This window comes from Callospermophilus lateralis, unplaced genomic scaffold (genome assembly GCF_048772815.1).
Source record: "Callospermophilus lateralis isolate mCalLat2 unplaced genomic scaffold, mCalLat2.hap1 Scaffold_79, whole genome shotgun sequence".
NCBI classification, from domain to species: Eukaryota; Metazoa; Chordata; class Mammalia; order Rodentia; family Sciuridae; genus Callospermophilus; species Callospermophilus lateralis.
Genome location: NW_027515935.1, coordinates 2,778,066 through 2,790,129, shown reverse-complemented (window position 1 = coordinate 2,790,129; position 12,064 = coordinate 2,778,066). Strand labels below are relative to the sequence as shown.

Here is a 12,064-nt window from a genome sequence, read left to right as displayed (position 1 = left end):
TGTTTCCAAGGTTTTTACTATTAAACTTGGTTCTGTGTTGCTCTTATTAACAAAACAGTTTCAAAATCCAGTTTCTTTGTCTATATAGCTCCTAAGACCAATAATAAAGCAAAAATGAAGTAGAGAAATGTGAACCATATGGAGTTAAAGGTAGCTTTAGGATTCTTTCACAACTATGGTTAAAGACTGTCACTAATGTCAGAAATTTAAGTAATAAAGACTTGATCTGCTTTTTTTCATCTTCTCATAACTTCATTTTCTTTTCAAGATTTTTCATACTCTAATGATAAACAGAGCATGATTTCTTTAATTCAGTTAATTTTTATCTTTGTGTGAGAGTTCATGTATCACTTCTTTGCTTATATATCTTAGAAATATTTCTTTGTGGCTTTGATTTTGAAAACACTTTTTAAGAATTTTAAAGCCTTTTTCAATGGCCTTTTGCTTTCTCCCCTCCATCAAGCTCATCATATTAACACAAAAGCCATCTTCTTGCTGAAGTCATTTCTTCATTGGTCTTCCTCTTACTTAACTTCCTTTTTGAGTCCAGAAGATCCCCGTGTCCTTTCCACTCTGTTATTGAGATATCTCCAGGCTCTGCTTCACTTACTGTTTCTGTGGGCTTTCTCTACACTACTGTATACTTCAGTCCTTATCACATATAAAAGCTATTTTATCTAAAAAGCAATACATTGCATTTTGTTTTATGTTACATTATTGCCCTTAATGTAATTTATGTTACATTATTGCCCTTCTGCAATAATGTAACATAAATACATAGTGTATACATATTACAACTTTGTAACATTTGTATTCAACTTACTCCAGGCTCAAAGGCTTTGATTAGCCATATTATGGGAGTGTTATTAGGTTTTGTTTGTTTATTTTTTTGTGTTTGGAGAATAAACAGGTCGCCTGCCCTTAGCCAGAATTTCCAGGCAAGATAGGAAGTGAGGTGTAAAAAATGCACTTGAGAGTAACAAGGAAGCTTGTGAAAGGAACTGAGTGATCCTCACCATATCCAGATGAGTAGTATAAGGCCTTCTCTGAACTCAAAGGCCAGGAGATATTCTATTTTAACACATATAACACATATTCTGAGACTGTGTGTATGCTTATGTATATATAACCACATAAATATCTATGTGCGTATATGTTTATACTCTTGAATTGACCCCATTACTTAAGTAATTTGATTTCATAATATATACTTTAGATCAGCTTGTTAGATGGTTTAGCCACTTAAAATTTATGTAATAGAAATCATTAATATTTTTGTAGCTTACTTACAAATAAAGATCCTCTAGAGATATCCCTGATTGTAATAGATAGGAGCCATATAACTCTCATGCAAAACATTTTTAAAAGAAAATGCTTTCTCTTCATATGATTTCAGATAGAGTTCTTTTTGTAGGTATCAGGTTATTTCCACTTCTGATCCAGTATTGTTGGTTTCATTTGTGGACACTTTTCTGGGTTACTTGGAGGAACTTTTTGGGTAAACATAGGCATCAAAAATAAATTTCCACTCTAGAGAGAGAGTTAATTTAAAAATGAAGTTCCTGGATGAATCTCTTTTACTTTTTAAACAATATAGCATTGCAATTTTATTTCTGAAACTGAGTCATTATAAGAATTAAGTGAGAAGGAACATCCAAATCATTGTCACACAACAATTTCTATGTTGTGTGAAACATAGTAATTTATTAGTCAATACCATAGTCATCATCATCATTATCAGACTGAGAAAAGTTATAAAATCATGGGGCAATCAATTTTAAATCAACAGTAAAATGACAAACTATTTTCATAAGTTTTATACAAATACATTTGCCATTTATGGTTTCCCATCTTCTTTTATAGAAGAAAATGGATGCAAATGGGGGCTTAATAAGTCATACATGCATATGAATACACATTGCCATAATGCACTGTGATAAGTAAATTCTAAGAAATTATGTTGTGCATGTTTAAGCAATGGAAAAAGTATGTCAAATTCATCTGAAGCAAGATTTTTTATCATAACTGCTTAAGAGTCATGAGCAAATATAGCTAGTCTGGGGAATTCTCCTTTAAGTTATTTATGTAGGAAATACATGTTTCCTTGACATTAACATTCAAATAGATATCATTTCAGTTCATAATTTTATGTCACATTTGCTGTTTAATTGCTCCATATGAGAAATGTTTCTGCTAGATGAGCACTGGCCTCAAAAGAAATGGTTTTACTGTGTATAAATGTATTCTGTCTTTTTCTCTGACGAATGTAATTCAAAATGATGTTACACTAAAAAGGTTTTGACACAAAGACATGTAAAACTTCAGGCAGTTGGACTAATTTTTTATTCATGCAAAACATGAAAACATTCTTCCTTCAAATAATTCAACAATATCTCCCACTTATTATAATGCTAGACAGTGGTTCAAATGTGCATGTAATACAATCATAAAATAATTTGATCACAGTGATCTGCTAGGTAATTTTCTATTGCCCTCTTATTTTTCTCTTTATGAGTATAGGCAGTTTAATATATGTTATGATTGTTTTAGAAGTGCATTTAAAATAATATTGTTTTAGAGTGGCATATAAAGAAAACCATAGTTTTTATTTTTAATATCATGTTAAATTAGAAGAATTGTGAACTTCAGAGTTAAAAAACTTGTAACTTCAATTCATTGTTGATAACTGAGTATTTATCTCTCTAAGGGTCCATCTTCTTTATAGGCAAAGTGATAAATATTAATCTAATAATGTTATTGTAAAAAAGAAGATAAGACAGTAATCATAAAGTTCATGGAATAGCTTATAAATGCTCTAACAGTTTCAATGCTCTGTTCTTTCACATACTTTCTTGTTTAATCACCCTTAAAAACACAAATTGAAACTTGAATAAATACCCAACAAGCCTATGGACTTATCCATATTCTTTTACGCCCTACATACGATCTAAAGTTATCTTTCTGTTTCAGTGGGATCTAAGCAGGAATTTGTGTCTCCTAACTATATGTAGCTTCTCTTGAATCAAGACTTTCACTGTGTATTTTCCAGGTCTATTATCCCTGCCCAAACTTCTACAAAATACTCTTCACCCATACCTGTAGGACATGACTTGCTGCCTGCTTCCCAGTCTTGGGGCCGCACATGTGGCTGGGATGGCGCCTGGCAATCAGCCAGTAGGTAGTGTGGTGGTGACAGAAAAAACAGACCACCTCCAGGATAGGTCCAGTACTCTTCCACCCTCGTGGATAGCTTATGCCTTCCCTTACAGAACATGGGAAGGGTGTATAAGTGAACTCACCCCACCCCTCTGACCTTTATCCTGATTGGCTCCTGAGCATTATATTAGCTGTGTGTACTTCCTCAATAAACAAGATCCTGCTTTGAAGGTCTCCCTAGCGTGTCTGATTGTCTTTCGGCGAGGGAGGGCAGGGTGTGGGTGCCTGGGTGGCGAAGGCCAATCAACCTTTGCCTTTCTTGGCTCATCCTGGTCAGGGCATGCTTTCCCCATGTCTCCCGCAGGTCAGGAGGAAACCAGGGGCTAAAACCCTGACACATACCCACTAATAGGACATCTTTCCACTGGTAGTGGTTTTGAATTTCTGACCTGGAAACACCACTATCACCCATATAAATAAGAATATCACATTTCCCAGAACGTATTTGCTACACTATAGATTCCACAGGCTTTATATACACAAAACCTGAATCTGAACCCATGTTTAATATTGCACATTTTACATGCAAACAGAAAAATCTCTCAATCCATACTGCTCAATAATCTATCACAGCTTGCCGAATTTAAAGCAGACATTAAAAAATAAATAAAAAATAAAACAGAAAGAAAGGAATAAGAAAGAACTACAGGAAAAAAGAAAAGAAAAAACATGGATAGCTTTTAGAATTTGAACCATATTCTTTAATGAGATCATATAATAGGTAATCAAAGTAATTATTTGTTTCTCCTTTTAATGTTTTTTCTGTTTCCCTCAATAAAAAAGTAAGAAAAAATATTGCTTTAAGGAATTTTGTGTTATTGCTCATAACGTTATCTAGTAAACTTTGTTATATACTTTCCATGTTCTAAAGTTTGGTGTTATCTTTGAAACAAATTCATACATTTTTTTTAAATTGACAGAAACTATGTATGTTTAGCATGAATCACATGGCATTTTTTAATATGTGTCCTGGTAGAATGGTTCAATTGACTAATCAACATATGCATTAAAGTATAATGATTTCTAAATGCCTTTCCAAACATTTGGCAATTAGACTTTCTGATTACTAAATAAAAATATATACCAATGAAGAAAATATAGGTTGAAACTATAAAGAAAAAAGTGACAAAGCATTCAAATATGAAAACATGTAGCCAAAGCAATAAAACATACAATTATTTAAATATTCTTAGTGCTACAGATTTTAGTAGATGAACTCCCTAATTGTCCTTCTGAAGTGGAAAAAGAAAAATCATTTTGGTTTTTAAACTCTCTAGACAAAAAAACTACCTGATGACTTAATCAAATTTCTTATAAAACTATGACTAAAACCATTCAGCATCAATATTCTAACTCTGAGGAACAGAGAAATAATTCCCCAAAATGCACTGGGAAGTGAATAGGTACTGATTGGTGTTAAATGTAATACTACTGTAACAGAAAACTAGATGAAATACAAGTGAGAAATACTCATTTTCAAAGGGAAACACAGAGTTATAGAGAGGATACAGGTGTGAACCATTCTATTATCAAAAGAAACTGTAGCAATTTTCACCTATTGCAAAACTAAAATGAAATAACTAGTCAGAACTAAAATAATAAAATATCATCAATATCATCCTATTCACAAAAGTATATGAAAATAGTTCCATGTGTATATTTACAAAAATGGAGTCACAGAATTATTATCTTAAATATATAATAAAAAATATGATGGTACATGTGTTATAAATAGGATGCCTTATATCAGATTATGTATATTTGTGTTACGTCTTAAGTTAATAATGTATCACGGTAAGATCCCACCCAAATAACTATAAATATTTTGTTTTAGTTAACATTGATTTAATAAGTCTGATTGTTCAATTATTAACTCTATTTTCTATTAAAATAATATGGGATGTGAAATACATTGAAATTATAAATTCTGAAGTCATGCAATTTTTATCTGTTGACTTATGTTCCCTGAAACCAAAAAAAATGTCTGGGAAATGATTTTAATTGCTAATGCATTATATAACATTGTAATTTAATAATTTCATATGGCTCTGCAAATTTTGAGTTAGGGTAAATTACATACTTTTGGGGAAGCCAATTGGATTGTCGTTGACGTCACTGAGGGTGATGTTGACTACTGTTGTTCCAGCCAGTCCTCCTAGTTGTCCTCCCATATCTTTGGCTTGAATGAGAACTTGGTATTGTTCTTTGACTTCTCTATCCATGTTTGCCAAAGCTGTTCTAATAATACCTTGAGGGGGAAATAGTAACAGAAGACAAACATCACAAATCCTGTACTTTCCATAATAAAATAGATTGCAACCACAATAAAATGATTCTATGTAGATTCACTAGCAAAGTTATGCCGGTGAGAAATCATGTGTTATTTAAAAACACCTTAAATGCTCAATACTTAAGATATAATTTAATTTCGGAAACAACCCTACAATGAGATATAGAGCAGCAGTGAGGAATTATTAAAAACTACCATATTAGTTCTAAAATGTAACTAAGAACATTAGGTTAAATTTTATTTATACAAATGTGTCTATTTCAAATAACAATTTTTTAAAAAATTGGTAAACATAATCATGTGAAAAAATGTACGTGGTCAATTTGTGTTGAGTGTTCACTTTCTAATGATTACCATTTTCTTCTTCACTTTCATTTTCTAGGATAAATATGCCACTTAGTTTTTTATAATTCGTGAATAATCTCCTTTGCACATTATATTTTGTCTTTCACCATCTCCCTCAGTTACTTTAGCAATAGATTTTTCACTTAGGTATCATTAAGCTTTATAATTGCTGGGACTTCTGTCTCCTTTGTCACCAGGTCCTCCAGCACCTAGGACAGTGCCTGATATTTGGAAGGAACTCAACAGCTGGTTGACCAAATAAATGATTGTTCGAGTGAATTTATCCATAATTACATTTTTAGTCATAAATTTAATGGTTCATATGCATATTTATACATGATGTTCAGTTTCTACTTTTGTGTCCAAATTTAGAACTAATTTATATTTACACTTATTCAAAAGGAAGTAAGTAAAAGCTTCCAGCATTCTTTAAAAAAAAAAAAAAAACTGAATGCATTAACCTAATTCCTATTTTCAGTCAATGGTTTTAGGGTAAGATGGGACAGCCTTTGCCTTCAACCTGTGTGGCACTAATAGTGGTGTTTCGTAATGGAACAAGTATGTATGACAAAGAGTGTCAACAGGAGCACATAGCATTGAAATCACAAACCAAATATACATCCTCATTTTATCTTTACTTTCTACTTACTATCCAACTACCAAATGCCATTTTGAAGCCAATTCAGATTTAACTGCAATCTGAAATTTTTTTTGACACTTGGAAGAAATAATTATAAAATGACAGCCTTCATTTTGCTAATGATGTTTTATTCAAGAATTGGTACTGACACCATTTTGATTCAATCTGTTTGTCTCCACCTTAAGCTCCTGATGCCTTATTTCCAACTAAATCTTACAACTAAGATTTTTCATCTCTAGTTTTTAATGTCTCTGTCCTGCCTACCTTAATCTGTGTGACTTCTTTCTGAGTTATGCTTTCTGCAAATTTTAGATAAATCCCTGAGTTTGATTCATATATTCATATGCTTACTGACTTGTTCTTCTATTCACTAAGGCCTAGCTTTGCACAATTTATTTTAAATATAATAATTACAAATATATATAAAATATTTTTATTTGTTTAATTCGTTTGTGTTTGAAAATCCTCAATATCAAATTAGAGAGAAAGAAAAGAGAGAGAAGGCAGGAAAGAGAGAAAAGGAGAGAGAATTTTGGACTTGTTTCTTTCTGCTTAGTGAAGTGTATAAAAAAAGCTATGTACTGAAATGAAGTTAGATCAAAACATTAAGATAGAATTGCAAAGGGGGTAGATACATATAACTCACTTTCAGAATATCTGTTTTTTCCTGTGATCTTTTTTCCCCCTGTGATTTTTAATTTTGTCAAGTTGTCCCCATGGCATCTGCCACCCTGCCCTCTTCATCTGCCCTGGGTATGATAGGTGACCTGCCTTCTGTTCTTTGCCCTCTTTTGGTACCATGCTGCCTAACTAACTATAAGGTAGTACATTAAAATTTCGGAAGAGCAAGAATATATGTGATGATGAGAATGATGCTCTTTCCGCCATCACTTACATTCAAGAAACCACGGTTCCACAAAAATAAAATGCAACATTTGCACATTTTTGTAACTTGTACAAATCTGGGGAATCGGGAAGACTATAATATTGAACATGAAAAGAGAATTTTTCATTACATCACTTTTTAAAATGCTGAAAATTTCTCTTTCAGGAAATTATTCCTCTTATGGCCACTTGTGTATCAATCAATTAAAATATAAAAACCAATCAAACAAGCAAGAATAGATTACATGGTTTTGATGTAGGAGGACTTTGCAAAGAACTGAGCTGCAGTACTTCCATACCAGACAGCAGGAAGCAGAAGAAAATGCTTCAAGCCAACTAAGTTTTCATGTTAGTATTAGTGTCCATCCTATCTACCTTCCTTTTGGTATTTGTATATAGATACAGTGGCTGACTTATAGGAGAGCAGTTGAAAACAAACCAATGAATTTTATAGAACAGTATAAATATTTCACAAAAATGATGCCACTTACTTTAATTCATCCCATAGAATTCTAAAATAAATCATTTTTGTTGGATAAAAGGAGACAGAGATAATTAATCCTGGGATTATTTTAATGTCTTCTAACTGAGGATATTTCTAATGTATTAATCAAGACAACTAGAATGGGAAGAATATTGTTACATAGTTTCTGCCAATATAAATGGACATATATGATTGAGATAGTTTTACACATTTAAAATAATATAACAAAGAAAAATAGTCTTCAGAGAGTTTATTTTCTTTGGCAATAGTCCCTCAATCTTGATGAATGTCTGATTATTTTATAAAATACAGTAAATGTTCCAAGAATGCCATTTTGAGATGAAAAATAATACAATATTATATAGGAAAAATATCATAAACAGCATCTGTGATCATCTAGTATATAATTTTACAAAAGCTAATTTTTGAATGAAGAGGTAAAGTTCAGTACTAAGACATGGGACCACAGATCAGGCAAGCCTTGTACTAAAGTAAATATTTCATTCACCTTTTGTTATTAGAATTGAGGATATAATCTTCTTCTCCTGCTCTTCCTCCCTATCCCATTTTGAGTCACCCCCCTTATATCAGAGAAGACATTTGGCATTTGTTTTTTAGGGATTGGCTAACTTCACTTAGCATAATCTGCTCTAATGCCATCCATTTCCCTGCAAATGCCATGATCTTGTTATTTTTTAGTGCTGAGTAATACTCCATTGTGTATAAATGCCACATTTTTTTTTAACAATTCATCTATTGAAGGGCATCTAGGTTGGTTCCACAGTGTAGCTATTGTGAGTTGTGCTGCTATAAACATTGATGTGACTGTGCACCTGTACTATGCTCTTTTTAGGTCTTTAAATAGGGAAGAGAGATGGGTGGGAAAAAGAGGGAGAAGGGGAATTGCATGGAAGATGAAAGGAGACCCTCATCATTATACAGAATACACATATAATGTTGTGAGGAGAAAAAAAAGAAGAAGTGTGTCACATTAGATTGGGTAGAGAGATGTGATGGGAGGGGAGTGGGGAGAGGAAGGGAGGTAGGAAGGGCAGCAGAATAAAATAGACATTATATTGTTATTATTACATTATTATTGCTATATGTATATACGTGACTGTATGACCAATATGATTCTGCAACCTGTACAATCAGAAAAATGAGAAATTACACCCCATTTGATTCAAATGTATGAATTGTCAAGATCATTTTACTGTCATGTGTAACTAATAAAAAAATAAAAATAATTAAAAAAAGAATTGAGGATATAATAGACACAATCAATTGCTGCCTCCCCTCTCCTTCCCCCCCCCCCCCGCCCCACAGATCTACTTTAATACTTTTCTAGACTTTGCTCCTTGGCTCCAGGAAGCCTTAGGTCTATTGGCAGTGTATTGTCAAGTAAAACAGAAATTGGCCTGGGCTTTTATTCCCATAGTAGCCCACATCCCATTTCTTCTATCCCAGGGGCCCTCACTAGATAATGCCTGTGTCCCTAGACCCTCTCTCTCCTTCAGTCTTAGTAAGCTAACAGCACCCTCTTGTTATTCCTTCTCCAGGTACTATGTATGCCTTAGTGATTCTCTAAAGTGTGCATGTGCTTTAGCCAATTGTAGTTTAATTAAACTAATCTCAAACTGTCCCATAGTGGCATATGAGACATATGGGATGATAATTCATACACTCTCTGTACAGTTCCTTTCAAAATTTATATTTAATGGTTTTGTGTTTGTGGGAGTAAAAAGCAGATCATAAGGAAGTACACAGTGATTTAGGCAATTTCATATGGTGATGAGTGTTGTGAAGACTATAAGAGCAAGTGCCTTGGACGTGGGGGTGTCAGAATAATCTCCTCTGAGGAAAGACTGTGGAGATGAAATCTCAGAGAAGAGGAGGCAGATCTGGAAAAAAACAGGGTGGGGCATTCTAAGGAGAGGAGACAGCAGAGCGTCCCTACTTCAAAGCCCACTGGAAGAGCCCTCAGGCCCAGCAGATGAGAGAACATGACATGAAACAAGACTCCAGAGGGGCAAAACAGGCAGACAAGTGTGTTATTCAAAGACAAATAAGCCTTTTGAGAAAGCATCTTGAAAATTATGTGATCACTTTTCAGTTTCACAAAAAGTCTTCTGACATCTACTTGGTGACAGTCCAGAATAAAAACACAATTTGGGGGACTATTATGCACAATCCCCAAGTTATTACAGATCCTACTGGATTTAATATAGATTTATTATTATTGTTGTTGTTGTTATCATTACAGTTGTTATTATTATTATCTGAGGCAGATTGACAGATTCATCCTGCTGTCTTTCTTTTTCAGCAGTGTAGTGACTGTGTCAATCAGCGGGAGACTGACATTTCTAATTTGTGGGTGACCATGGATTAGTAGCATTGATAACCTAACTTTTAGTCTTGGACCAATCATGATATTAGACATATATTCAAAATGATGGTGATTTAACGAAAGGACAAGGTGGTTGGGATTCATTTGAGCAATGCAAATTCCAGAATTGTTATATTCCCTATAAACATAGTTGGGATAGAGAAACTCTCAGGAGAAATGGCTTCACTGCAGTCACACACCACCACCAGTCATAGATTCCGAGAGGGTGGCATTTGAGGTTCACACCTTGGAGCACTCTACCTCTGCTATCCCAGCCTTGCCAGGCTACCTGTGCCCCTGTACTTTTCCAGACATCTCACTCTTATTGTCTCTGTTCCACAGATGGCAGGCTGCTCATCTTTCTCGTTCCTATGTTAGTGTGTTTTTCCTAAGAAGTCATTTCTGCCTCAATGACCAGCTCCATCTCTGACTCATATGTGACTATATCCAACAGGATTCAGGCTCAGATGCCCGTTATTCATGGTACACACTTGCTCTTTTTTTCTTATCTTCCCTCAGTAGACAGAAGGCTGCAAGAAGACTGAAAAAATTCTTAATAATTTTTATGAATGTATATCTATTTTCCTGTTTCACCTTTATTAATACAACTCTCTATATTTTTCCTATATGTAATAAAGGTAAAATTATTTACCTTCACATAATAGAGGTAAAATAATATGCAATACTTTTAGTGTACTTGATACTCATTATTTTGAAACCACTTTTCTTTATGTTTTGTTGCCTGCAAATCAGAAAATACAAGCATGTTTTTTTCTTTCCTTTTATTCAGGGAAGATACACAATATCCCCCATATCAATGCCCTGATTTAGCAATTCACTATGGTCTTTTCCCTGTGTATCTATTTATTTTGCAATAAATATCAAATAAATACATAGAATAAGGTTCATTGCAAAAGCCTTTTACATTCTTCCCAATTCATCTTCATGTCACTTTAAAGCTTAATTCTGAGACAGAAATGTCTATGCTATATTTTAATCAATCTTTATTGTGTCATGTAAGAAGAAAATATTTTCAAAGACAGAAGGGAATCAGGTTATTTTCTTCCCTCCAAGTCCTAGAGATTTAGAATAGCATTATAGTTTGGGTTTGGGAGATGAACAACAAATGAATCCCATCATTCTCCATTCACTGAGTAATCTAGCCCCAAGAAGTCCCAAAGGCCACCAATGTGTTCTCATTAGAGCAGCTATAATGGTGAGTTTCCAATGATCTTCTCTCTGAAGTCTTCAGAAACTGCAGGACTCTCAAAGTTTTCACAAAATCCCCACCTTCCCACTGAGCTCTCTGATTTTCTCCCCTTAACACCCTTCCTGACTCACTGGAGGAATCTACCTTCTCTTCTTGCCTCCTGCAAATGTTATCCCATCGTAGGTTCATGAAAATTTTCTCAACTTCCTTCAGATTTTTTTTTCCTCAAAGTTATCTTTTAAAACATTCTTGGTCATTTGATCCAAACTCTCATGCTAAATTTGTTTCCTATTGCTTCTGTCACCAATTACCATAAATATAATAGCTTGATACCATATCAACTCTAGAGGGTCTTGTTAGCCTCAAGTCCAGCTGTCAGCAGTGCTGTGTTCCTTTCTAAACATTTTCATCTTCTGGAGGATGCCTAACTGCCTGTATCCTCATCACTATTCACCATCTTCTGAGGCAGCAACAGAAGCAGCTTCTTTAATTCTTTTTTGACTCCTCTGATTCATTAAGAAAGACCCTTGGGATTACTTGGGTCCACTGAAAGGAAACAGGATGATCCCCATCTCCATAGCAGATTATCTGATGGATAAATTATACCT

The 12,064-nt window shown here is 33.9% G+C and overlaps 1 pseudogene; it reads right to left on the bottom strand.

The window, feature by feature from the left end:
- Positions 1 to 5,465, bottom strand: part of LOC143386826 (cadherin-12-like) — a 74,584-nt pseudogene extending 69,119 nt beyond the window's left edge.
- Between the last annotated feature and the right edge of the window lie 6,599 nt (positions 5,466 to 12,064).